General features: G+C 41.2%; 1 protein-coding gene across 2 annotated transcripts in view; it reads right to left on the minus strand.

The window, feature by feature from the left end:
• The window catches only part of epha8 (eph receptor A8), a 568,862-nt gene that overhangs the window by 375,277 nt on the left and 165,842 nt on the right, over positions 1-27,743 (minus strand). The gene's annotated exons all lie outside the window — the stretch shown is intronic.

Genomic DNA, 27,743 nt, shown 5'->3' on the forward strand with positions numbered 1-27,743 from the left:
AGGTGGCCTCTTAAGTTAGAGAGGTGAAAGGGGGACGATAAGATATTTTGGACCGTCGGCTCTTTTAAAAAAAAAGAACCCTCGCGGAATCAGGGAGGAACTACTCTCCCAAGTTGGGGAGATTACGAACTGCATCCTAGCAGAAAGGGGGAGTGCTTGAAAAAGGGTAGCTACCGACCAGACCCAAAAGACCCAAGGAACTGGAGGACTTGTTAAGGAACTCTTAAACACCAGTGAGCGCGTAGGGTAGGAAACGCGCCGCGCTGTTAATTGTGTTTTCTTTTCAGAAAAATGGGAGGTCGCAACAGCAGAGCGGGCTCTGCCACTCCTCCCGCTTCGCAAAGTACTAAGAACAAACTGAAACCGGCGAAACCGGAGCTTAAATCAGGAACCTTGATGGGTAAGAAACCAAAAAAGTGGTAGTAGTATATCCAGGGGGTCGAGTCCCCTGGAGGTGAAAAGTAAGTAATTTATTTGTTTTCTTTTGTGTATATTATTAAGTAAAATGGGAAATATGACATCAAAGAAACCCCAGGTTTCCCCTTTGAAGGGAACCCCAAATGCTTATATGTATGTCCATTACGGTAATGAAATTGTCCAATATGTTTCTGATTGGGTTAAATGAACTCAAAGTAAAGGAGAGAGCTTCCCACCAGCTGGAACTTTTGATCGGGATAAATTGAGCGCTTATAATATGTTTTAAGGGAGGTAGATAGTCCGCTACTGAATTTCCTGTAAAAAAAAATGAATTGATCTAAGTTACAAGAGCTGTTTGTGCTGAAGAGAGAGATAGAGAGAGAAAGGGTAACCCTAGGGGGTTAATGAGCAATTGACAAGTAGCAGCAGAGAAAATGTGAGCTTTCGTCAGTTTGAAGGTCCCTATAGGTGGAGCCTTCAAGATCTCTTTATTACCCCCCACTGCTACTCGAAGCTTCGTTTAGAGTTAAGTTCAATATTATAGGAGGATCGATACAAACCTTTATATATGTGTTTATTTGTGTGCAATGAAGCATTTGTATGTGAGCTTTAATGTGTTTTCTTCCCTGAATTGTCTTTTGTGTGTGTAGTTGAGCACTTTAGAGTCGAAAGCCCCATATTAGATTAAAGGAAAAGTTTATTCAAATATTCCAAAGTTTTGAGTATAAGGTTTGAGTTGAGATTTCTGACAAAAAAAAATCATAATTTGAAGGTAGTGTAAAGATAAAACAGGGCTTGCCTTTGTTTGAGATGAACCAACCCTTGTACCACCCCCTTGCAGACTAGTAGGGACTAACCCTCATCATCAGCTTCCAAGCTGATTGGGATTAATACATACGAGTTAGTATTCTAAAATTCTGAGAAAAAGAAATTACTTGAAATTCAGAAGGATTCTAGGAAAACGAAAAGACATAAACACAAGGTCTAGATGGTTCCAATGGATAAAAAGGGGTTTCTTAAGAAGAGATGAATTAAATATTAAAGGAAATCTGCTTTCCAAAAGCACTGGAATTTGAATTTGGGACAATCTTGAGATGTAAAGTGCAGTGTAATTTAACAGGTTACTTTATCACTAGGATGCTATCTAAGATAAAGTATGTGTCGATAAACATACTTAAATTATAACTTGGATACAAATTGTTACACATGAAAAAGAGGTTGTTTTAATTTTGATAGTGTAGATTACAGTTCTTACAAAGTTTAAAAAATTGAGGTTTGGTTCTTGATAAAGTTCTCAAAAGGGAATTTTCATTTTAAAAGTTCTGACAACAATTGGCACTAATTCAAATGCTACAAGCTTTTGTGTTTGTAAGTCTGTTCCCAAAATATGAAGCTAAGCTCAAGACCTTGGCAAAGTTTGGCAGAAATCCAATTTTTGGCCGAGTTAATGAATCTGGGATAATTCTAAAAGAAAAGGGTCAGACACAATTTAGTGGGTTACTTTTAAGACAATAAAATCTTTGAGAAGAAGAAAAGGAAGCAAAACATGTCAATACCTGATTTCTGTTTTAAAACTGTTATGAAAATACTTCATTGGATTGTAAAGTCTCTCCAGACAACCTGAACAAGATAAGATGGTAGCTGTTGCATGTGTAAACTGGTATGAGGAAATTAGGAGAATGAGTTAGAGAAAGAGAACATAATTTACAAACTGTTTTAAGGGAAATGAATCTGATAATCTGGCCATCAACTGAGGCATTGGAACTGCACAGGGGAAGATAAGCAAAGATCTAGAGACAGAGATCCCCGTTGAAATGGAATAGTTAATATGGCCTAAAGAGTAAGGAAACATTTTAAACAATCAAGACAATAGAGAAACTGAACTCAAGAGAACCTTAGGATGATCATGGTCAGGAAAGAAAACTTATAGGTAAAACTATGAGGAATCTATAGTTCAGGAATTGAAATGTAAGAAGAAATAATACTTAACAACAATTTACCACAAAATGGATACAGGTAAAGGGAAAGCTGGAAAAAGGCTAAATAGATGTATTACTGACTATATTAATGTGCCTGTGAGCTACAAAAAGTAAAACCATAGGATTAACACCTTGATAACAGGCAGAGTTAAGCAGTTCCCAGAGAGAACTAGCACTGGAAGTGAAGATACTGAGCCATTGAAAGATAGGATAAGAAGGTGCACTGTAGAGTTGTGTTGGCAGTTTAAGGAATTGAGGTCTGACATGAGACAGCAGCAGGAAAGAGTAAACTGGAAGGACTGGGGGTGCCTACCCAGATGGATTCAGATCAGGGAACTAATTTCACAGGGAGAGTCATTAAAGAAGTGTATAATTTTATGGAGATTAAACAGAAATTCCATATTCCTTACCACCCCCAGAGTCCAGGGATGGTGGAAAGGATGAATTGAACTTTAAAAAAAAAACATCAATCAAGAGACAGGGAACAGCCCAATATTCTAATGCACTGTGGGCTACCCCAAGCAGGACCGATAGGTTCACCCCATTTGAAATGATAACAGGAAGGGCCATGCAATTACCTGAAGGCATTATAGTAGGAGGTGTAGGGCCACTGAAAGGAAAAATACAGGACAATGTAAGGGAATTAAGTAGGCAATTACATGAGTTGAGAGAGGAAGTTAGATACTGACAGATGATTAAGGATATGGAAACAGGCAAATCCAAGGAGCAACAAAGGACCCCCCCCCCACCCACAAGTGGGGAATAAGGTGATGGCTAGGGTGAGCTCGGAGCGAACAGACACGGACCATACCAGGTAATTATGACAGGTGATACATGCGCACTTGTAGATATGAGAACGGGAAGTAAATGGAGGCATTACACACAGTTAAAGATACATGATAATTGACCAAGCGGTAACCTGGAGAACGGGAGCCAATGTTAATGTCTCCACAGATCTACGATCCTGGTCGTGGGCCTATCAGTACTGGCAACAAGGTCAGGGATCATCACTGCTCATCCTGCACCGCAGGAGGAACTTTGGTACAGCATGGACAGTGCCGAATGCGACACGCAACGGGGAATGATAAATGTAACAGTAGGAGAACAAGTGCTTTCGAATTGTAGTGAGAGTTTGCTTCAGATCGAGCATGGGAGGTCCGCCGCTACCCAGCCACCTCCCACCTCTACTTTCACAGTCTGAGTAGAGATAACTGAAGCCCCTCAAACCACACCTGATCCATCTTGTCCGACTATGCATCCAGGACCGACGAATGGTTTGGTACTGGTTAATCAGAAGTTTTATATGATAATGTACACTATGAACTGGTACCCGTAGTCTTGAATGTATCCGCTGTCGTCCTGCCCCAATGGTGCTCAACCCATGCCCAAGCACTCTATACGGCCCTGACGCGCCAATTGATGACTGAAGCAGTTCAGTTCAGTGGCGAGATGCGATCAGGCTTGGGAGGGAACCGCGTTAAGCGCGGCCTGATAAATGGTGCCACTATGATATTCAATATAGGGACATCATTGGTTAATCCAAAGTCTGGCTACCGTGCTCAAAAATCATGCGGGGACTATCAATAAATTAATTGAAATAGGGAAAAATATTTCAGACGAAGCGAGCAGAAATGATGTATGCAAAACCTATGGATCTTGGGCACTGGAACAAGCCCGAGAAAATTTAAGATAGACTGAAGAAGGGGTAGTCCCTTTATGGGTAACTAATAAGCATTTATTGAATCTCTCACGACACAAGAATCATGACTTGACCGGTTGCCAGCTCAGGGGTTTAACACGTGTATGTAGAATGAATGTTGAATGTATAGTGAATAGTAATATGCTAATAGGCATTATATTAGTAATACCTGTCATACCTATGTCAATGACATAACCCAGGCAAGACGCCCACAGTGACTGCTGGTACGGGACCCCAGCCATGGGGCCCATTTGTACACCTACAAATGGACTTTATACAAATGCCTAAATGTATGGAATATAATTATGTTTTTGTTCTAGTATGTTTGTTCTCGCGATGGGTGGAGGCGTATCCCACCCGACGAAATGATGCTGTTGTTGTTGTAAAATTGTTGTTCATTTTACTGCTAAAGTGATAAAGGAACAGTTGAAGGCTTTACAATGCAACCATCACCTTTCCTGCCCATACCACCCCCAGTCTACTGGAGCGATGGAAAGACAAAATGGTATTCTGAAAAACAAACTAGCTAAATTATGTGAAGAAACCAGTTTGAAAGGGCCTGAAGCTCTACCCTTGGCGCTCATGACTATGCGCTCTCACCCTAACTGTCTCAAGAGCTTGCATATACAGGTAGTATAAGCTCAGAAAAAGCCCGCCATTGAAGACTGCCATCAATACCAGCCCGGGGACCTAGTCCTAGTAAAGACCTTCAGGAGAAAGAGCTGTTTGGAACCTCGATGGGAAGGGCCTTTCCAAGTCCTGCTCACCACCCATATGGCCGTAAAAGTTGAAGGACGCCCTTGTGGATCCACGCATCGCACGTCAAGCGGACGCTGACCTCGGACGGAAGTGCTTGTGCAAGAACTTTAACTGAGCCGTCGGAATGCTGACTCTGATTTGGATCCGGTCCTGCGTGGTCTTTGCGGGGGCATGGAATACCAATTCTGCGGTTCAACAAATGCAGGCCGTAGCCTCGCAAGTTAATCGGACTAAATGTTGGATTTGTACTCATTTTCCTCTATGCAAAACAGCAGCTGAATTGCATGAGAGGGTGGAAAGGACCCTACCTTGTGCTGCTAACAACACGAACAGCCCTGAAGATTAAAGGGAAGGAAGATTGGGTCCACGCCACTCGATGTAAAAAAAACATTGTCCGGCAGTCCTATAACCATCGTTACCAATGAACTAATTTGCGTTATGTATCGGATACTGCCTTTTGCTATATTCTGCTTCTTGTTATATTCTGTGAAGTATACCCAAAGGATTCTCACCCCAACACTTTTTTGTCTTTATGCCGCGCCTATGCTAGACAACTAGGACAGGGCGCCTGTTGGATATGTGCCCAAACTCCCCAACATGGAGGTGAGTCAAGCACCTATCAGGCAAAACCAATGACTGAGGAAGAAGTGAAGGATCTCACAAACTTCCATACCCAGTCAGATGATGCAGAATCCAATATGTTCAGGGGATGGTTCCATCGCTCTCCACCTGCTAATGGGTGGAACTATACAAATCATGGGATAAGAATCAAGCCTCCTCAGGAGCCGATAAACGCCACCTGTTGGTGTTCGAACCTTGCAACCAGTATCTATAATCTGGGAAACAATAGTTGCCAAAACACCATATCTACTAGCCCTGGTAGTTATGATCCTCAAAATCCTCTAAATGGTACATACTGGGTTTGTGGGGAAAAAGCATATCCCTGGTTGCCTGGGATGCCGCAATTATCTTCCTTCTTTAATCAAGATAACGGAAGTTTGGGCAAGGGCGCTACCACTCCCACCTGGAGTGGTTGCTGCTACCTAGCATATTTGAATCCCTATCTTTGCTATATAAGTAAATTAGATATTCACCCGCATCGGCGTCTACATCGCCGTGACATCTCGGAATCTGAACGATTAGGAGGAGCTCCAGTTGTCCCTCAAATGATGCCCACTGGCCTCAGTGAAGCCCACTGGTGGGGAGAAAAGGTTTACCCTGCTGGAGATCGACCTTTTCCTTATGGTTATGAACCCCCTTATGGTAATGAAGATACTATTCCTCATTGGTATTAATCTGGAAGATTAACAAGGAGGGATTGTGGGAGAATAAAATACATCTACAGGATAACAAAGGGTTAAGTGGTTAAACCATAGTGGAATACTACAACGAAGTCTCCTTGCACCAGTAGCAGACAAACCTGCGCTGTCAGCTTTTGTGAAGGAAGGAAAACAAGTATCATAAACAAACTACCAAGAGTCCTTGAAACAAAGTTAGGAGTTTTGTTATCAGCACATGAGACAGGGCCTAGTCATGCTATCTGTTGTCTGTCCAGATGACTAGTCGCCAGATGGGCTACTCAAGGTTTTGTGTAACTACTCAAGGTTTTTGCGTAATTATAAACTAAGACAGAACAATTGTGTGCATGCCAAAGATAAAATTTCAATGTTATTAATTACGCACGCTTTTACTATAACTATGTGTGTACTCTGATGCTTCCTCAGAGTGCCGGCTAGCTCCATTGTATGCTGCTGGGCTCTCCGTGATATCACGATTCAATAAAGGCTTCCAAGACAAACCTCCTGGGTCTGAGTGTTCACTCTGTTTTCCGCGACATAGCTTTTATACTAACAAATTGATCAAGCGTTATGGGTAATTCATTTAGATTAATTTAACAGCTTTTCAGTATACTTGCCCTGCTTGCTGGTTCTCTGTTCTCCCTGTTGATTGTGATGTTACTCTGAAGTAACTTTTTGATTTCACCAGTGTTTGATTTGGCTCCTGGCACACTTTCCCAACCTCCCACTCCTTTATGTCCATCAAGAGAGAATCAAAACATCTCCCCTTGGCATTCAATGGAATTGATATGGCTGAATCCCCCATTATCAACATCCAGGGGGTTAGCATTGACCAGAAACTGAACTGGACTAGCCATTTAAATACTGTGGCTACAAGAGCAGATCTGATGCTGTAAGTTCTGCAGCGAGTACCTCACCTCCTGGCCTAGTGGTCTAGAGGAAGAGAGAGAAGTGGAAGATGCAGCTGATCAGGTGGACTTGATAATAAGTAATAAGGAAGTCCATGAGCTTCTCGCACTTGCTGGAGGAAATGACCCACTGTGCAAAGCAAAGCAATGAGCAGATCTGGCCAGCACAAGGGCAGTGGTGGTTGTTACTAGCAATTAACTTGAAATCAGGGCTAAAATGCATCCACTATTAGAGCTGGGCAAACTTAACACAGTGGAATAGCAATCTGGGGAGAAAGGGCCAAGCAGGTGTCCCAAGGATAGGTTCATAATGAGGAGCTCCCTCAGGAGCTGGCAGCCCAGAAGCCACCTCGGGAAAAAAAAAAGTAGGATCACAAATCTGGTGGATTTTTCTAAAACCCCCACTGAAACACAGAAAAAAGACAAAAGTTGCTGTTGTTCACCTTCCACCATCCTGGCAGTCACGTCAAACAATGAAGCTGTTGACTGCTCATAACTGGGTCACAAGTGCCCTTCAGGGAAAGAGACCTGCCACACCTAACCCGGTGTGGGCCTACATGTAACTCCAGTCCCAAACCATGGGTGTGACTCAATGCCTGCTGACCAAAGCCCTTCAGTTGTAGAGTAATAAACACAAACTTGCAGGCAGCCATTTCATGAAAGTAACTAACACCACAAACTGTGTGGCTTTAGTGACAAAGAAGAAACTAAAGAGATGGAGTCTGGAAGTTTTCCTATATTCACCAGGTCCAATTTGCCTGCACTGGATTCTCCAGTTCAAAAATTCTTCTAGAAACAAAGGTCATGGATATAGAGCCCTGCTGCGTAAAGTGACTAACTTTATTGCACATGTTTTCAATTTTATTATGTCAGGCATAATCTGATAAATATCCTCTGGAGTCAAATACCAAACATCTTCAAAAGAGAAGTTTCCAAAGCAATTTCCTTGTTGACAGAAATGTATACATCATAGATGTAATATCCCAGTAAATGCCCAGGTGACAACAGTTACATACTTTTAAGAAAAATTGGCCCATTGCACATTTCTTGACTAGTGTAGTCATCAGAAAATACTGCATGCTCTAAAACACGACTGTCGTGAAGACTTTAATCACAGAAAATGGTTTATCTTCAAGGACACAGGACATTCTGGAAGAATTTGTGTTTTTTAAAACACACTGTCCCTTAAAGGGTTAATGCAGGACTCTGATTGCTATTTCTGGAAAAAACATCTTTTTACAGGAAAGGGTAATTAAGCAGTTAAAAAAAGACTGGAAACCTCCTGGCCTGGGTGAACTGTGTACAAAAGGGGTCACATGGGTTTTATGGCTCTGAAAAAAAAAAGTCTCTGAAGACTGGGTATTAAAAAATGGGTTTTGGTTTTGCTTCTAAGAAGAAACTGCTTGAGAAGGAAGACAGCAACCTTTTTGCAGTCCAGAGTCAGCCCACAGCCAGAAGTGAATATAAGTGAATATGCTCTTGAGATGCTCTACATGGTTGGAATAGAGTACCCTCGAGTATTCCATGAATCCGCCTGAAAAGCAGTGCCAGAGTCATTGATTGTTTTGCAGATCAGTGCTGAAAGACCAACCACATAACCTAGAAGCCATTTCAAGGACTCTGCCATACACTCTTTGCCTTTGAACCATGCACTTTTAACCTTTAGCAGAATACCTCCATTTCTGTTTTTAATTTCAATGTTTGTGTGTGCGTGCGTGTGTGTATGCATGCATGCATGAGGGAGGCATCTCGAAGGGTATCTCAAAAGAGTAATGAGTATAATTTCATATTCCATACATATGTGTGTGTATGTGTGAAGGAGGCTTCTCGAAGTGTATCTCGAAAGAGTAATTAGTGTAATTTCATATTCCATACTGTATGTTTATAAGCTTTGCCTTTTTACTTGACAAGACTAGTTTTATAATAAACTAATAAGTTTGTTGTTTATTGAAAGAAACCTAGTTAAAGTCATTTTTATTCTGGGTACCAGTAGTGATGCTAAACAACTGGCCAAGCTGGTGAGTAAATGAAACTTTTAAGCTAATGGTACGATCTATGGAGTAGTGGGGAGAGATCAACTGTGTACTCCTCCCATCCTGGCCATAACACTACATGATTTAGTTTTAATTATCCTTTTTATATAAATGACATTGGTTTTGTAACCTCTCACACTATACCATTGTGTCACTGACCATGTTCTGCGATAGTACCAAACCTACTCAATACTGAACAGTACTCTCCTTTTTCACAGGGGTATGGTATTTATATTTTATCATCCTTAACAAATGAATATCAATCAATAGTGTACACAATCTGTTGGTTAGTTTCCCATGGGAACCTTCAATTCTTTACCAATCATCAAATTCACATGTTGGTTTTCCACTGTACTTCACAATACTTACTCAGAGAGTGGCAAGAATATCACTACCAGAATTGGCTACCCCCTGGGATGGTTGATATTACATTGGTATGTTTAAAGGATGGCCAGATAGATAGCTCAGAGAGAAAGGAACAGAAGGATGTGGATAGGATTATGTGAAATCGAGTTGGGGGAGGCTTGTGTAGATCATAAACACTAGCACAGACCAGTTCAGCTGATTGGATGATTTCTGTGCTGTGGCAGTGTGTCACATTTCACTCATGGAGTCCAAATTGTTTTGGCAACATATACTTTTACATGCATGTTGTATTCTGGAGTCATAGATAGTAAGAGGTTCCAATTTTCTTTCCATCAGGGGAATCTCTCTTGCTCTTACCGCCTGCCAGTGACTTGTGTTTGGCCACATTATGAATGCATCTTCCTTGGCCATCAGGTTCTGGAGTAGGATTTGAACCCAGAGCCTCTGGCTCAGAGGCAGGGACACTACCCACTGCACCACAAGGTCTCCTCTTGCTGTACTGTAAATGTATGTAATTCTGTGTTTCTATGTTAAATTCAGTTAGGACAAACTACAAAAGAAACAAGATTTTGTATCCAAAAGAAAGGCTGGTGCCATGTCTTAAATTAAAAGGAAAGTGGCTGAAGATCAAAAGCATGAAGACATTGAAAATATATGGGATATTTATGAATGGATTACTAAGGCCACTGACTTGATTTATATCCTCAGCATGAAGGCAGAAAATTAAATATTACACTGACACCAGCATCAGAAACCACATTCCCTCCACACCGGGCAGCAATTAAAAACGCTACTTTTCAAATCTAATATTTCTCAATGGTTATGAATTATGTGGAGGACCTATTATCTTTTAATTGAAAACACATATGTTCACACTAATCATGAAGAATCATATCAGAGTTGTATGTTTGATTTTGAAGGGCTTTGTTTTGGACGCTTACTATTTAACAACAGGCTATTTGCATCATTTTGGTGAGCTTTATTCCCATGGGCGCTGATGTTTTTATGGTTGGTTTTGCTCCGTAATTGGAGCAGCTGTCAATTTTGGCGAGTTACAGGGAACGTTGCTCATAAACCCAACAAACCTGGAGTCTTTCGGTCCAAATGTTTGGTAATCCAGCAGTAACAATATTGAAGGGTTGAGTTAAACTGTATTTATCATACATTTTCAGAGTAACAGGCCAGCCAAAAGAGAGATAAATGAAGGCAAAACATCAGATAGGGAGACAGGCAGGAAAGGTGATCAGGCGTGCAAGGGGGAGACAAGGTGTGCACAATGAGTTAAGGGACTATAAGGAGCGTGAGACCCATGGAAAACAATAAGAAGCATTAATGGAATAAGATGCATTAGGTGCTGTGTGTCAGAGGCCTGTGGAGGGAATCAGAAGTAAATATATGAGATAAAATTGCACCAAGACTAAGCAAATAAATGTAAAACATGGAGGGCAAGGAGACAAGGAAGGAGGAAAACAACATAAGAGGAGGAGAGGAAACAAAAACAATAGAAAGAAAAAAACAAAAGAAAATCAGGAAGGAGTGAGAAAGGTGACAGTAAAGATGTTTTTTTAAAAAGCCCTGCCTGGCAGGTTTTTATAATGATACAAAGGCAACAATCACTCACAAGGGATTGGGTAAACATGTTGCCAGTTCATTCATTAAGACTAGGCACATGAGAATATATAGACAGGGACAAAAAGCTCGAAGACACCAGCAGCAGAGCTGTCTGCTGTGCTCTGCTTAAAAGCAAAAGTGAAACTAAAACATGATCACATGACATACTTCCTCTCTAGTGATGCCATGCTGCTATCCATTAAAGTCACATTATAACACTGCCTATGTATGAGTGACTTTAGAAACTGTTTAATTCTTTCTATGCTTATTCTGCCTTGTTGCTTGTATGAATGTGCCAGATTTGCTCCATTAGTCATACCCTTGTTACTGAGCCAGGAGGCTGTGTAACTCCATTCCAGCACTTCAACACATAATCCAGATCAAGGCCTCAGTGCAGTCCTGACGGAATGTTACATTACTGGAGGAGACATTAAACTAAGGCCCCATGTGTGGGCCCAGGGCAGTGCTACATCTGTTTACCATGCTTGCGTTCATTGTTTTACTTTCCAGCTCTTTTGGTCACTCTCACAGGTGACTGGAAACTCCCTACACACTCAACAGAATCATCATCTATCTTGATATCCGGATCAGTTTTCAGTAACATGGCAAGATAACAAACAGAACAAACTTTTGGTAAATATTTTAGTTACTGGATGTATCCAGCACATCACCAGGATTGATGCAGTAGCAAGGAACTTCAATATCAGAGCTGATCTGGAGGAGGAATGAAATCAATAACATTGATACAATTAATGTATATAGTTAAAGTAGCAACCTTTGTATCTGCCTCCTTAAATGGGGAACAATGAGTATGCTTTTGTTGATAACTTATGCGTCCACTTTTTTTGTATTTTGAACACTGCAGGAGCTGTGTTAAAATCTGAACTGTCTCTTGGAAGTTCAAAATGAATTCAAATAATTACAAGTAATGACCACTGTGAACAGCAGAAGTCAAGCCATTTTCCCTTGACCTTCAACAGCATCACTACCATCTCAGGGTCATTATTGACCAGAGGCTTAACTAGACCAATAACAACACAATGGCTACAAAAATTGGGGTAAGGTTGAGTGGCTCGCATCTTGATCCCTCAAAGACTAGTCAAGGCTAAAGCAGGAGTGTGATGGAACACTCAGCATTTGCCTGGGTAGAAGCAGTTGCAACAACACTAAAGAAGTTTGGCAACTTCCAACATAAAACAGTTCACTTGATTTTCACTCCTGTCATCTGATTTAATATTCACCCCACTGTCACCACTGTTGCATTGTGGCTGTGGTGTGTACAGTGTACGCTATGTACTTAGAATCACAGAATGTTTACAGTGTAGAAGGAGGCCATTTGGCCTGTCATATTTCTGCTGAAATATCCAACTCTGATGGGATTTGAACTGAAAACTTTTGCATATTTTATTGAATATTAACAAGAAGTCTAATGTGCTTTCCATTGTGCCACAGGGCCAGTTAGAGCCTACTAAAGCACCTTGTCCACCATGTTGCTGCTGATGGCATCATCCAGCCCCTCTACCAATAAGAAAGACAAGAGCAGAAATGTTGTGGAAACCTCCAGATTTCCCCCCAAGCCATACACACTCATGAATTGGACATATATCACCATTCCTTTATCAATGCTGGAGCAAAACACTGGCATTCCTTACCTAACACCCCTGTGGGAGGATCTTCACCATACAAACTGCTGCATTTCTGTTGTAAGTTTGCTTGGTGTCTCACTAAGAAGTCTGGAGGCTTGTGTGGTTGAACATAAACTGTTTATTGTTAGCGCACAACTATATACATATTTCCAAGGTACAGCCTTATCTAGATGCTATCTTCATGCTGACTTCTCTCACGTCCTCTACATACTGTCTACTCTCATGTGACTCTCTACTTCACAGTGTGGGCGGTACTGTTCTCCTGTCCCACATTACGTCTTGCTATGCCAAACACCCTTATCCTACAGTTTCGAGGACACCACCTCATCAGGGACAAGAGACAATAAATGTGCTCCTCTTAGTGTCAGCCACATCCTGAGAAAAAATTTAATAAAGAATTCCCTGGAAAGAAGTACTTTGATTTGAGGTTGTCCACATTGGTAAAAAGAATAGAAAAGCGGGATATTATTTAAATGAAGAAATACTGCAGAATGCTGCGATACAGAGAGATCTGGTGTCTTCGTACATGAATCACAAAAAGTTAGCATGCAGGCACAGCAAGTAATTAGGCAGGCAAATGGAATATTGGCCTTTATTGCAAGGGGGATGGAGTGTAAAAGGTACAGAAATTTTTCTACAACTGTATAGGGAACTGGTAAGGCTACACCGAGAGTACTGTGGACAGTTTTGGTCGCCTTATTTAAGGAGGGATATACTTGCAATGGAGGCAGTTCAGAGAAGGTTCACTTAACTGATTCCTGGGATTGATGTAGGGATTGTCTTATGAGGAAAGGTTGAGCAGATTGGGCCTATACTCATTGGAGCTTAGAAGAATGAGAAGTGATCTTATTGAAACATATAACATTCTGAAGGGGTTTGACAGGATAGATGCTTAAAGGATGTTTCCCCTAGTGGGGGTATCAAGAACTAGAGGACACAATTTCAGAATACAGGGTCTCCCATTTAAGATGTAGATGAGGAACTTCTTCTGTCAGAGAGTTATGAATCTTTGGAATTCTCTTCCACAGAGAGCAGTGGAGGCTGGTCATTGAATATATTCAAGGCTGAATTTGACAGATTTTTGATCAACAAGGGAGCTAAGAATCATGGGGATAGGCAAGAAAGTGGAGGCCATGATCAGATCATTCATGATCTTATTGAATGGCCAAGCAGGCTAGAGGGGCCAAATGGCCTACTCCTGCTCCTACTTATGTTCATGTGAAGTGCATCAATCTGAAAACCTCTGGATGACAGATATAAGACTGAACAAATCTGTTTATGTTTGTTGGCTCCACCATCAAGATTTGCAGAAAATGGAAAAAAAAACTTGCAACATTTAGAACAGAATCTGGCTGCTGATGTTATTTTGGACTCCTTCATGACTGGTATCTGAATTCAAGGAGCATGCACAAAGCTAGAATGTGACAGACAGTTTCATTTTGTCTTCTGATTTTGCAAACAACCTTTGAGAAAGACCACTGCTCACAAAAACAGAAGAGCTTTTCATTCATCATACTGGTGTTTGTGGGATCTTGCTGTGCTCAACATAGCTGTTATATTTGTCCAAACAATAACTCAACACTTTGTTTAGCTGCGGATTTGAGATGCTTCTGAGGACAGTAAGTAATCTTTCTTATAGGGACTGTGAGGGCAAACCAAGAGAATTGTTCCATCCGTTGTAAAACTCTAATCAGGATATAGGATCTTGCTGGATAATAGTAGTTTAATAATTTAATAGTAATAAAGTATAGTTTGCAGTAGAAATAACAGTGAGGTTATCAGTGCTTGCCATTATTAAGGAGTAAATTGGACAGCAACTTCTAGTTGCCATACATGCACAGTTAAAAACACAGAGATCAGAGAGTTGCTGTTAGAGTTCCTTGCTTCTCCACAAGCTTCGCAAAACAGGTACCTTACCAAGACAGTCAAACACATAAAAGGTGCGAAGTTGCAATATTATGCATTAGATACCCACTAAACATGCCAGAAAATATTTAGACTTGACCTTTCAAATGTAAAATTTTCAAGTTTATCAAGTTTTGATACGTTCTCAAATAGTGGGTCCTCCCCCATGGTGAGTTTGTTGGTGGAGGGCATTTAATCAGGTAGGACGGTGGCAGATGGGGACCCTGCCAGCTTCTCTCCTCTACTCCGATTAAGCCCATGGTGGGAAAGTCTGTTAATGGCCTTCGAACCCCATCTCCAATGGAGGCCCTTAAGTGGACAAGCTCACTCAACGGTCTCATCACACCACCGCTGGTATCCAACTTGCGGTGGGTAGGGAGCTCACCACAAGGGGAGAATGACAAGAAAGCCATGGTGTGTTTACTTGTGGGATGCCTGGGCAATCCCTTGTTCAAAGGCACTCACTTTAACGGACTTGGCACTGGGAAGGGAAGGCCACTGGAAGCCACCCCTAGCCCTTGCTGCCAAACACCCCCTTCCCCGTGACCTCCACCCCAGGACACCCCGCCATCACTCACCTGTGCCTGGGTCCCTCGTCGAATCAAGGCCTCAGTGGGTGAAATATCAACAGCAGCCACCACCTCTCTAGTGGTGCTGCTGAGTTCCGAAGAGTTGCCGGCTTCTTATTGGCCGGCAGCACTCAATAGTAGAACTTCCTCCCTGAGGATGTTTGATCTCAGGGAAAGGCCTGCCGCTCACCTGTCAAGTGCCTCATTGGCACTTAATTTGATGGCCCTTCCTGAAAAGGGATGAAGTGGGGCTCCTGCTGGCTCTCCAGCAGGTGGGCAAGACCTCCATAGTCTCCATTAAATCTGGCCCAACCTCTCTGGCACTGAAAATTAGCATTTGAATGTATTGTCCCATTCCTTCAAATTTTAATTATTGTTGAAGATTTTTAAAATCATCAAAGTTGTAAAAAAATGTTTTTACTTTTTCCCTCTGGGTTCTCTCACTTAATTCAATCTTATTTTCTATCTCTTTATTTAACTTTCTGTACTTGACTTTATATTGAATTACATATACTACAGACAACAGTTGCTGGTAATGTTTCTGTTGTTGACATTTACACCTCCTCTAGTGCCACTTTTTGTTTCTTGTCCCATTAACACCATTCCTATTGCACCAAATTCACTTTTGTTATTTAATTATTTGTCTTTCATCCTATCATAGACCTTTCCATTTGCTGATTTTTCCTCCCTGTGCTCTTTCTCTGCCTCTCTATTTGCTTAAAATCTGTTACAACTCTTTTTATCCAATTCTGATGAGGTCATCAACCTGAAACGTTAACTCTGTTTCTCTCTCCACAGATGCTGGCAGACCTGCTGAGTTTTTCTGGCCTTTTCTGCTTTTATTTCTCGCTTACATTTCTCCGGATTACTACCCAAGCCACGTGCAAATTGGCATAAAGTAAAAAAGATTAGAGAGGTAAATGTGTGGCTCAAAGATTGGTGTGGGAGAAATGGGTTCTGATTCATAGGGCACTGGCATCAGTACTGGGGAAGGACATAACTGTTCCATTGGGACGGGCTTCATTTGAACAATGCTGGGATCAGTGTCCTGGCGAATCGTATAACTAGGATCGCAGATAGGACTTTAAACTAATTAGCGGGGGGAGGGTTCAAGTGAAGGGAAGTTTAAAAAATCAAAAAGAAATGAGAGAGCAGAGGTGCAGGGCAGTGAAGAGGTGAATGATAATCAAAGTGTGACAGGAATGGGCAGAAAATATAAGCAGAAGCGTATAACAGAAATTAGAACCATAATGAGCAATAATGGTAAAAAGTCAAAGCTTAAGGCTCTTTATTTGAATGCATGCAGCATTTGTAACAAGATAGATGAGTTGACGGCGCAAATAGAAATCAACGAATATAACTTGATAGCTATTATAGAGACGTGGTTGTAGGATGACCAAGACTGGGAACTCAATAGTCAAGGGTATTCAATGTTCTGGAAAAATAGGCAAAAAGGAAAAGGTGGTGGGGTAAGCTTTGTTAATAAAGGAAGGTATCAGTGCAGTGGTGAGTATAGGTGCAATAGATCGTGATATGGAATCAGTTTGGGTGGAAATAAGGAATAGTAAAGGGAAGAAGTCATGGGTGGGAGTCGTCTATAGGCCCCAGAAGAGTTGCCTGACTGTAGGAAAAAGTATAAATCGGGAAAAAATGGAGGTGTGTAAGAAGGGCGCTACAATTGTCATGGGTGATTTTAATCCGCATGTTGACTGGACAAATCAGATTGGCAAGGGTAACATGGAAGACGAATTTGTAGAATGCATCAGGATTGTTTCTTAGAACAATATGTTGCAGAACCTACGCAGAAACAGGCTATTTTAGATCTAGTAAGGTGTAATGAGGTGAGATTAATAAGAGATATCATAGTTAAGGATCCTCTAGGGGGTAGCAATCACAACATGGTAGAATTCAAATTCAGTTTGAGGGCGAGCAACTCGGGTCTCAAATTAGTGTCCTCAACTTAAATAAGGGCAGCTACGGAGGTATGAAGAAAGAGTTGTCTAAAGCAGGCTGGGGAAATAGACTAAGGGGAAGGTCAGTAGATGAGCAGTGACAGACATTTAAGCAGATATTTCATAGCACTCAGCAAAAATTTGTCCCGGTCAAAAAGAAGAAATCGATGAGAAAGATGAACCACCTGTGGTCAACAAAAGTGGTCAAGGAGAGTATCCAATCAAAACTAAGGTATACAAAATGCCGAAAACTAGTGATAGGCCAGTGGATTGGGAATTTTTTAGGAACCAGCAGCAAATGACTAAAAAGCTCATAAAGATGGAGAAAATTGATTATGAAAGTAAATTGGAAAGAAATATAAAAACAAACAGCAAGAGCTTCTACAGGTACATAAAAAGAAAAAGATTGGCTAAAGTGAGCGTGGGACCCTTGGAGAAAGTGACTGGAGAAATGGGGAAATGGTAGATAATTTAAGCCGATATTTTGCATTGGTCTTCATGTTGGAGGACACTATAAACATCCCAAAAGATATCAGAGAAGAAAGGAACTAATGGGAGGAAAGATCTTGTAACAATCTCTCTATCACGAGGGACAAAGTATTTGACAAACTAATGGGACTAAAGGCAAACAAATCGCCAGGACCTGATGGCCTGATCACCAGGAAATGGCTGCAGAGATAGTGGCGGCATTGGTCAAAATATTCCAGAATTCACTGGATTCCGGGGGGGGTCCCAGTGGATTTTAAAACTGCTAATGTGACACCCCTGTCCAAGAAGGGAGAGAGACAAAAAGTAGGAAACTATAGGCCGGTTAGCTTAACATCTGTCATTGGGAAAACTCTAGAATCCATTATTAATGAAAAAATAGCACGAAATTTAGAAGAGCTTAACGCAATCAAACAGAGTCAACATGGTTTTGTGAAAGGGAAATCATGTTTGACAAATTTGCTACAGTTCTTTGAGGATATAACAAGCAGAATTGATAAAGGGGAATCGGTAGATGTAGCAAATTTGGATTTCCAGAAGGCATTTGATAAGGTGCCACATAAAAGGTTATTGCACAAGCTAGGAGCCCAAGGTACTGGGGGTAATGTATTAGCATGGATTGAGGATTGGTTAACACACAGAAGACAGAGAGTCGGGATTAATGGGTCTTTTTCAGGTTGGAAAGACGTAACTCGTGGAGTGCCACAAGGATCAGTCTTAGGAACTCAATCATTTACTATATATATTAATGATTTGGAGGAGGAGGCAGAGCGTAATGTATCCAAATTTGTTGACAATACAAAAATAGGTGGGAGGGCATGTTGTGATGAAGACATAAGGATTCTGCAAGGGGATATAGACAGGTTGAGTGAGTGGGCAAAAACTTGGCAGATGGAGGTTAATGTAGGAAAGTGTGAGGTCATGCACTTTGATAGGAAGAATCAAAAGGAAGACTATTATTTAAATGGAGAGAGACTCCAAAAAAGTGCAGCACAGAGGGATCTGGGTGTTCTTGTGTGTGAAACACAGAAGGTTAGCATGCAGGTGCAGCAAGTAATTAAGGTGGCAAATGGAATTCTGGCCTGTATTGCCAGGGGGTTGGAGTCTAAAAATAGGGAAGTCTTGTTACAACTGTACAGGGTATTGGTGAGGCTGCACCTGGAGCATTATATACAGCTTTGGTCCCTATATTTAAGAAAGGATATACTGGCATTGGAGGCTGTTCATATGGGATTCACTAGGCTGATTCCTGGGATGGAGGTGTTGACTTATCAAGAATGGCTAAAAAGGTTAGGCCTTTATTAATTAGATTCAGAAGAATGAGGGGTGATCTTATTGAAATGTACAAGATTCTGATGGGGCTTGACAGGGTAGATGTTGAGAAGATGTTTCCACTCGTGGGGGAATCTCAAACTAGGGGACATAATTACAGAATAAGGGGAAACTCGTTTAAAACAGATGCGAAAGAATTTCTTCTCTCAGAGGGTAGTGGATGTGCGGAATTCTCTACCCCAGAGAGTTGCGGAGGCTAGATCATTGATGATATTTAAAGAGGAGGTAGATAGATTTTTGAAATATCAGCATGTTGAGGGCTACGAGGAGCTGACACGAAAAAGTCGAGGCCTGGGGCAGGTCAGCCACAATGTTATTGAATGGCGGGGCAGGCTTGAGGGGCCAAATAGCTTGCTCACGCTCCTATTTTTTATGTTCATGTTCTTATGTTTTCTGGTTTAGACTCTGTGGGTTAGGATTCTAAATCTGCCTGGTTGTGTTGACACGCGCCACTGCTTGGCCTCTTCAATCAGGGCTTAGATCCCCATAGAAGGTGCCGTGCTGTTTTGACTTGCAACTGATCACAAACCGCAGTTTAAAGTCAGTAGGCCAGTGTAAAGAATGGCTGACAATATTAATTTATTGAATGGCTGACCGCAAAATCTGAGCCACTGACTTTAAGATGTGGACTGCGTTAGGCTTGAACACCTTCATTGAATTATCCCTTGCCCTCTAATCCTGCTTCACACTTCGATCCCAATCAACATAACAGGAGATCAACTAATTAGATAGTAAACCTGTATCATTTGAGGGGAGATAATGGTGAAGTGGTAATGTCATTGGACTAGTAATCCAGAGGCCCAGGATAATGCTCTGAGGTCATGGATCCAAATCCCATCATGGCAGCTGGTGGAATTTAAATTCAATTAGTAAATTCAATTAATTAATCCAAAAAAATAATCTGGATTGAAAGTAGTTTCAGTAAGGGTGACCATGAAACCATCATCGATAGTCATAAAACCCATCGGGTTCACTTCTGCTCTATAGGGTAGAGAATCTGCTGTCCTTACATGGTCTGACCTACATGTGACTCCAGATCCACAGCAATGAGGTTGGCTCTTAACTGCCCTCAAAGGGCAAATAGAGATGGAGAACAAATGCTGACATTGCTCACATCCCATCAAAAAGAATAAAGAAAAAAAATAATTTTTGAAAGCACTAATTCCTCCATCACACAACAGCTTGCACATTAACCATAGCAACTCGAACTGCATATGAAGCCATTACACTGTGAGGCACTGTATAGAATAAAATTTGAGCCAGCATTAAAATATCTCATAACCATTCCTATTATTTCCTCTGAGAATGTGGTTGGAAAATGCTTATGGTATCATTAGATCATTTCTGTTCTCCAGATACTTCATATCAGAACATTTCACTGAGCTTTTTCTATTTTGCTTAAATATGCAGTGGAGAAAAAAAAAAACTAGCAGCTGTAAAACTCCGCAAGGAATTTTTGCCTCACAAAATCTCGTATTATTTTTTGCAAATAAAAAGTCATCATTGGCCTAGATTGCCAGTGTAAAATGGACACAAACCCTACCTTCTAATCAATGGAAAGCTCAATGGTTTCTAACCTACTCTAGTATCAGTCACCATTACACAAGCTAGAGATTTATTTATGCTCATTTATATTTTGCTATGATGTTAGTGTAGGAAGGAGGAGAGGAGTGCTACTTTGTATTGCGAGCTTGTTTTTAATCTTATAACATGGGCCTGGTTTGGTAGTAATTAAGCTGCATTAGTTTGTTCTCAATGTGCCCTGTGCTATAGTCAACGAAAATGGGGAGCTCGTGATTGCAGATGGTGCTCTATATCAGTATAGAACTGAGACAGATAATGGACAAACCAAAGAGTGATTGAGGCCATAATCCCCTAGAAGCACAATCACTCCATGCATTAGCACAATGGGCCCAAATACAGTGTCCTGCACCAATACTAGCAGGTTATTATTGCACTTTGGGCAATGAATAGGTTACTTGCTGAGCTCCAAATAAAGAGATAACTTCCATCTTCAGCCCATCTTCCCCAAGTCCAGTTCAATATAAAAGATCTATTACTGCAGACAGACCTTAATCAGCACTCCATGCTTTTCACCACCCTCTTCAAAATGAATGCTTTGACCCCTTCAAGCCAAAGCCTCTCTAATAGCACACAGTTCACACGCAGCTCACACCTGAATTACATTGGAAAATATCCACTGTTTTATTTTACAGTTTGAAATGGGCATAGTCACTTACTCAAAGAGTCACAGGTTTGAAATGGACGGATGTGGAGAAGTTAATGAAAGATCATTATCAATATTCTGAATGAGCTTTACAATGCAGCATTGAATTGAGCCTAAACATAATCAAATACAATGTTTCCATTCCTATATAAACACACACAAAACTAACTTGATCCAGGGATGAATGACACAGAGTAAAAATATTTACAAATCTAAGCACTCAGGATCTTAAAGTGATTGGAGAAATCAAATCTGGGTTGCTAAAATTCTGATCGATTGGGATTTCTAATTCATCTCGAAATTGTTCCCTCAATTGTATTTTACTGCAATAGCCCTGCTGCTTCCCAATGTCGCATTTCTCTATCAACCTAACTACACAAGAACTGCTGACTGGTGTCTTTGTATTTCTAAAACTAACTTGAAACCTGCCAAGCTGATGATTGGAAAAATGGGAGGCTTTGGAGATATCTCACAGAGTTTATATTTTGTTGTATATTTTCTTACTGGTTGTGAAGAGGCAACTGCTTTGCATTTTTAAATCGTGACTATATTAATAACTTTGCACGTTGAATGCAAGGTGCATATGGATATGACAATTATGCCACAGCTTATGTTACCCACTTCACTTGGGGATTTAAGGAAGCCCCACAGAGATTTAGAATGAAAGGGCTCAGAGTTGAAATGTTTTCATCATACTTCCTCATTCAATGTTGGAATTTTCCAGCTCTTTTCATTGAATTCAGCATTTGTTTAATGCCCAATCTCTGTATGGACATTCTCAGCATCTCTACAGATAATTATAAGTATCTCAGCAATGACTAGTCTGTGACAGATGAACAAAGACTTATTTATTACTAGCCCCCCTTCCCCTCTCCTCTCTCTGGGCTACACCCCTGACTGGTATATGCAATATGCTCCTGATGGAAAATACATGTCACTAGAATTCAGTTAGGTTATCCTACCATGAAGTTCATCATTGCTGATCAGTAATCAACCATAGTCCACAAAGGACCATAGGCACCCACCCCCCACCCAACTCCATTAGAGAGAGACATTTTTTATATATAGCTTGAGGGGCATCACTCAGCAAGCATGGAGCAAAGTGAGGAGGCACACCTCCATGAACTACCACAGCCAAAACAAGGGACTGAACCCACGCTGTTGGCATCTTTCTACACCACACACCAGCCATCTGCCAAACTGAGCTATCCAACAACATAGAAATAAAGGCTATTTAGACAAAACACTAGTGGGATGCCATTGTTGGAATTCAAGAAGCAGTTAACTCCCTTCAGGAGAGATAAGGAGTAAATCACAAAAAAAACAAAATTACAGATTGGCAAGCTTGCTTCCCAAAGGACCACAGTGACCCAGTTGAGTTTTTACTAAAATTTGACAGCTTTCATTTTTTTTCCCGATTCCAGCCAAATGAATTACAAGAATGTTGAATACAATTTCACACCTTGCCATGGTGGGATTTGAACTCATGACCTATGGGTCCTTGATATTAGTAGGTGTAACAATGCAGTACAGTTGGAGGCAGCTGCAACATAATTGACTCTGGTATTTGCTGGGAGAACAGAAAGGCTTAAATCAATCATACTGAGCAGGAACAGGAGCAGATTTCTCACAGCCTAAAGCAAGCTCTGCCAATAGGTTATTTTCATTTAAATTTCGATATACACAAGAGGCAAAACCAGATGTGACAGCACTGACCGACAAACAGTTGTACATCTAGGAGTGACAAAGTTCTGCAGTTTGGCGTTTTGTGAGGTGCTTTCAGATTAAATTTCTAAGTGTGTGTGCTCACAGCAGAAACATAGAGGGCTTGACTCAAACTCCAGCAGCTCTTAGGCTGGTGTTCTAAACACAGTCGAGTGGAGTGACACAGTGTGTCATCCTCACTGTGGCCATTAGGCTGAGCAACACTGACTGTACTGAGCAGCAAGAAGGTGGTTTTCCCTGTGGCCTATACAAAGCAGGTTGTATTAGATTTTCACTGGACAATATCGTTCCAATTTGGTAAGAAGCCATAAAATGGGATTGAGTCGGCCATGGAACAAACTCACCTGCAGAAGGGAAGACTGAGCCTCGGTTTAACGTCTCAGTTGAAAGACAGTACCACTGTCAGTGCAGGACTCCCTCAGTGCTGCACTGAAGTACTAGCCTAGATTTTGTGTTCAAATCCATGGGGCAGGATTTTTGGGTCATCGGGTGGGTGTGGCAGGTGTGCCCGGGAGTGGGCAGGAAACGGTCCTCCGCCCACGATCAGCCCCAGACCGCAATTTCACGCTGGCTGGCAAATTAACAGCCAGCCAGCGTGAAACACGCGCTGTGAACCTCAGCTCTGCCCTGGTGGGGGTGGGAGGAATGTGAGTAGAAAAGTCTGTGACTGCGCAGGGGTTTGCGCACTGAAAGCTCCCTGAAGGCAGGGAGCTGCCTCAGGGAGTGAACAGTTTTAAAATCAAAAAGAAAGGTTTTTAAAATCTAAAAAAATGTCCTGACATAGGACTCACTCAGGATAACATTAACGGAATAAAAACTTTGTCCAAAAAAGTTCTATTTATTTTTTAATTAATTGTGGAAACCTCATCCGCCCGTGGATGAGGTTTCCTAACAAATCGAAAGGCCGCCTGGCCGATTCGCCCGCCAACCATAATATTGGATGGGCAACGAAAAATAGCTTTCAATTAATGGATTAATGGCCCTAATAGGCCTCTTAATTGTTGGCGGGCACGCTGCTGACTCTTGCGCGTGCCAGCCGACTGAAATATCGCGCGAGTGCACAATCACGTCGGGACGTTCGTCTGACATCATTGCACGCTATTTTAAGCCAGATCGGGTCAGGTGCGTACCCACCCACAGGACATAAAATCCTGCCCGTGGAGTTGGATTCAAACCTATATATACAAATATACAAACTAGGCGCAGGAGTAGGCCACTTGGCCCCTCAAGCCTACTCCGCCATTCAATAAGATCATGGCTGATCTGATTGCAACCTCAACACCACATTCCCGCCTACCCCCGATATCCTTTCAGCCTCTTGCTTGATAATTTGCTCTCACACTCCTCTGAATTGTTTCTTCCAGGTAGTGATCTAACTTCTTCTTAAATTTACTGATAGAATCAGCTCTCATTGGTCTGCCCTTATTGCACTCTGTAAAGTAACTGTGTTCTGTTTGATGTTAGCCTCTCTTGTACAACCTATGACAATGGGCAACAAATGTGACATTTACCTTCTCTGTAACTTTTTGGATGTTGAGCAGGATTGTACAAAGAGTACCCAGTAATCAATATACCCTACAGGGCCACCATTCATCACTAGAATCATTGTACATTTCATACATTTGTTCACTTACAGGGGAAATCTGTTTGCCTTTTTCAGAGTAGCTTGATGATTTACATTTGTCTTATTAGTGTACATAGGAGAGGATCTAGTCAGGGACTGCAAACCTTGCAATCAAACTGAAAACACTTGCTTTCCAGTACCTATGGAGCCTGTATTGCCTGAGCCAATTAAACACCTGCAGGGAGGCAACCCTCACAGATTGTACTAATAAATGGCCATCAAAATTCCCATTAAAGAGAATAAAGAACATTCATCATTTTGTATTATTGAGGTAAATTTTTTATTGTAATCTTATTAAATTCCCAACAATGGTCTAAAATGTAGATTTTCAGTTATGACATGAAGTTTTTTTTATTCATTCACTGGATGCGGGCATTGCTGGCTAGGCCAGCATTTAGTGCCCATCCCTAACTGTCCTTGATAAGGTGGTGGTGAGCTGCCTTCTTGAACCGCTGCAGTCCATGTGGTGTAGGTACTCCCACAGTGTGAGCCGCTTTGTCCTGGATTGTATCGAGCTTCTTGAGTGTTGTTGGAGCTGCACTCATCCAGGCAAGTGGAGAGTATTCCAGCACACTGCTGACTTGTGCCTTCCACCAACTTGTCTATATCCCTTTGAAGTTCTACACTATCCTGCTCACAGTTCTATCCATTTGTAGACAGAGAATCACTTGCAATTAATTATTTTCCCACCTCAGTACTGTTACCTTTGGTGTCACCTGAGGATCTATCATTGGCCCTGTCTTATAACTCATCCACATGCTGTCCCTCAGCAACAACTTCCAAAAACAAAATGTTTTGCATGCATGCTGAAGACACCCAGCTCTACCTTGCCTCTCTTGATCTTTCTGCTGCCTCTGAATGTCTTGCCACTTTTCCAACATTCAGTACGAGCTGAGCAGAAATTTCCTCTAACTGAATTTTTAAAAACTGAAGCCATATCCTTAATCCCCACCACCAGCTCTGTTCCCTAGTTACTGACTCTATCCCTTTCTTTGGCAACTGTTTGAGGTTGAACCATACTTTTCACAACATTTATTTAGCCATGGTTAGCTTCTATTTATCCTTGAGCTGAGCCTCCAACCATATGTCATCATCAAGCCTTCTACTTTCACCTCCGTAACATTAACTGACTCCACTCCTTCCTCAGCTCATCAGCTGCTGAACCATTCATTCACAACTTTGCTCTATCTAGACTCAACTACTCCAATGCTCTTCTGGTCAGCCTCCCACACTACACCCTCCATATTCTTGAATTCATCCAAAATTCTGCTGCCCATATCATAATTCATGCTAGGTCCTGTTCACTTGTCACCTCTGTGCTCGCTGACTGACTTTGGAACCTGTGTGGAAATGCTTCAACTTTAAAATTCTCACCATCTTCCCAAATGCTCCATGGCAATGTTCCTCTCCATCTCAGTGATCTCCCCCAGCTTACAACTGTGCGCAACCACAGTATTCTTCCAATTCTGCCTTCTTGAGCACTAGTCCTGATTTTCATTCACTGCCTATGCCCTAAGCTCTGAAATTCCCTTCCTAAGCCTGTCTACCTCTCTACCCCACTCTTCTCCTTAAACCAGCTCCATAAAATTGACTTCTTTGACCAAGCATTTGGTCACTTGACCTAAGCCAATATGTGGCTTGGTGTCATGTGGAGAGACTGTTTTATTACATAAAACTTGCTGTATAAATCAAAGTTGTTGTTGTAGCTATGATTCCATTCCACTAAAATTTGGTAAGGTGGCTGTAAAATTAAATTGAAATTTCATCCTTTTCTTTGTCCCATTGAATAAACAGGATTATGGCAGAAAACAACAAAAACTGGGAAGAGTCTTCTCAGAATAAAACAGTTCACATTCATATAGTTTAGGATGGGTCCTTAACTTATATTTATAATGTGCCTTTCATATGTAAGATCCTGTGGCAATGTTTGAAGATGAGGGTTTGATGTGAGTCCCAAACAACATTTATCCCTCTGCAGTATAAGGGTCTGACACATACAGGGTTAATGTGGGACTGAGTACAGCCTGCACAGTGATGTAAGAAGACACATGAACCAGACCTTGGGTCAATGTAGTGTTGAACAAGAACTTATTAAGATATAGATGTAGAGATAGATCCTTGCCTGTACCCTTTACTGTATATTTGTACATAGTTACAAGTAGTTAACAAAAACTTGCTGTTAACAAACAGAAGATTATGAAGACCCCTTTAACAGGCATGTTCTGTAACCAACAACATCCCAACACCCTCAACTAAAATCATCAAAACATTGGCATTTGTGAGGCCTTGCTGTGTGCAAACTGACTGCCGTGTTTGCCTACACAGCGTGACTGCACTCCAAAAAGTGATTTATTGAGTATGAGGTGTTTTGTAAACACCCTGAGGATATGAAAGCTGATCTATGAAAGAAAGTCCTTCCTTTCTTCATTTGACATGTCTCAACATTGTAACTGTGCCATCTTACTGACTGAACTTTCCGGAAGGTGCTGACACACTGAGACAAAGGACATATCCCCATCAATTAGAAGAAAGTAACTATTGTGCTAATGCCAGCTTGCATTCAGGGGGCAAGGGTGTCTAGCTGTGCTTTATCCCAGCTTGTTTCTTCCTCTTATACTGCACATAATGAAGACAGTAATGCTGATAATAATAAATCCTATTTAAATTGATAAACAAACACAAACAACAAGCCTATTCTGATAATCATATATTCATTTTATTCAGTTATATAAATAGAATTACTGACTTGGTAGCCGGGAAGAATAGAAAATAATTAACTTGTGATTAGGGAATCATGTAAATAACTCACTCTTAAAACAGCTAGTAGGCAGTGCAAACATATTGTGGTTATTGTCCAGATCTCAATGTTTTACTTCTGTAACCCTATGTTAATTCATTTTAATATTTAATCTGGTTTGCTTAATGTATTATTTGCAGGATTGTGTTGAGAAATGTGTTTATTTTCATTGTTTACTTATTTATGATGCTCCCTCATTTATACCAGTGAATTAGGGTTACATTCATCTGCAGTCAATTATTTATCCTTAAGGCTTTCAAGCTTAGGGTCCCTTATGTTGTTGTTATGAACATATGAATGAGGAGCAGGAGTAGGCTATTTGGCCCCTCGAGCCTGCTCCGCCATTCAATAAGATCATGGCTGATCCGATTGTGGCCTCAACTCCACATTCTGACAAACCCGATAATCTT

The sequence above is a fragment of the Cetorhinus maximus genome, chromosome 15 (assembly GCF_964194155.1).
Source record: "Cetorhinus maximus chromosome 15, sCetMax3.hap1.1, whole genome shotgun sequence".
Taxonomy (NCBI): domain Eukaryota; kingdom Metazoa; phylum Chordata; class Chondrichthyes; order Lamniformes; family Cetorhinidae; genus Cetorhinus; species Cetorhinus maximus.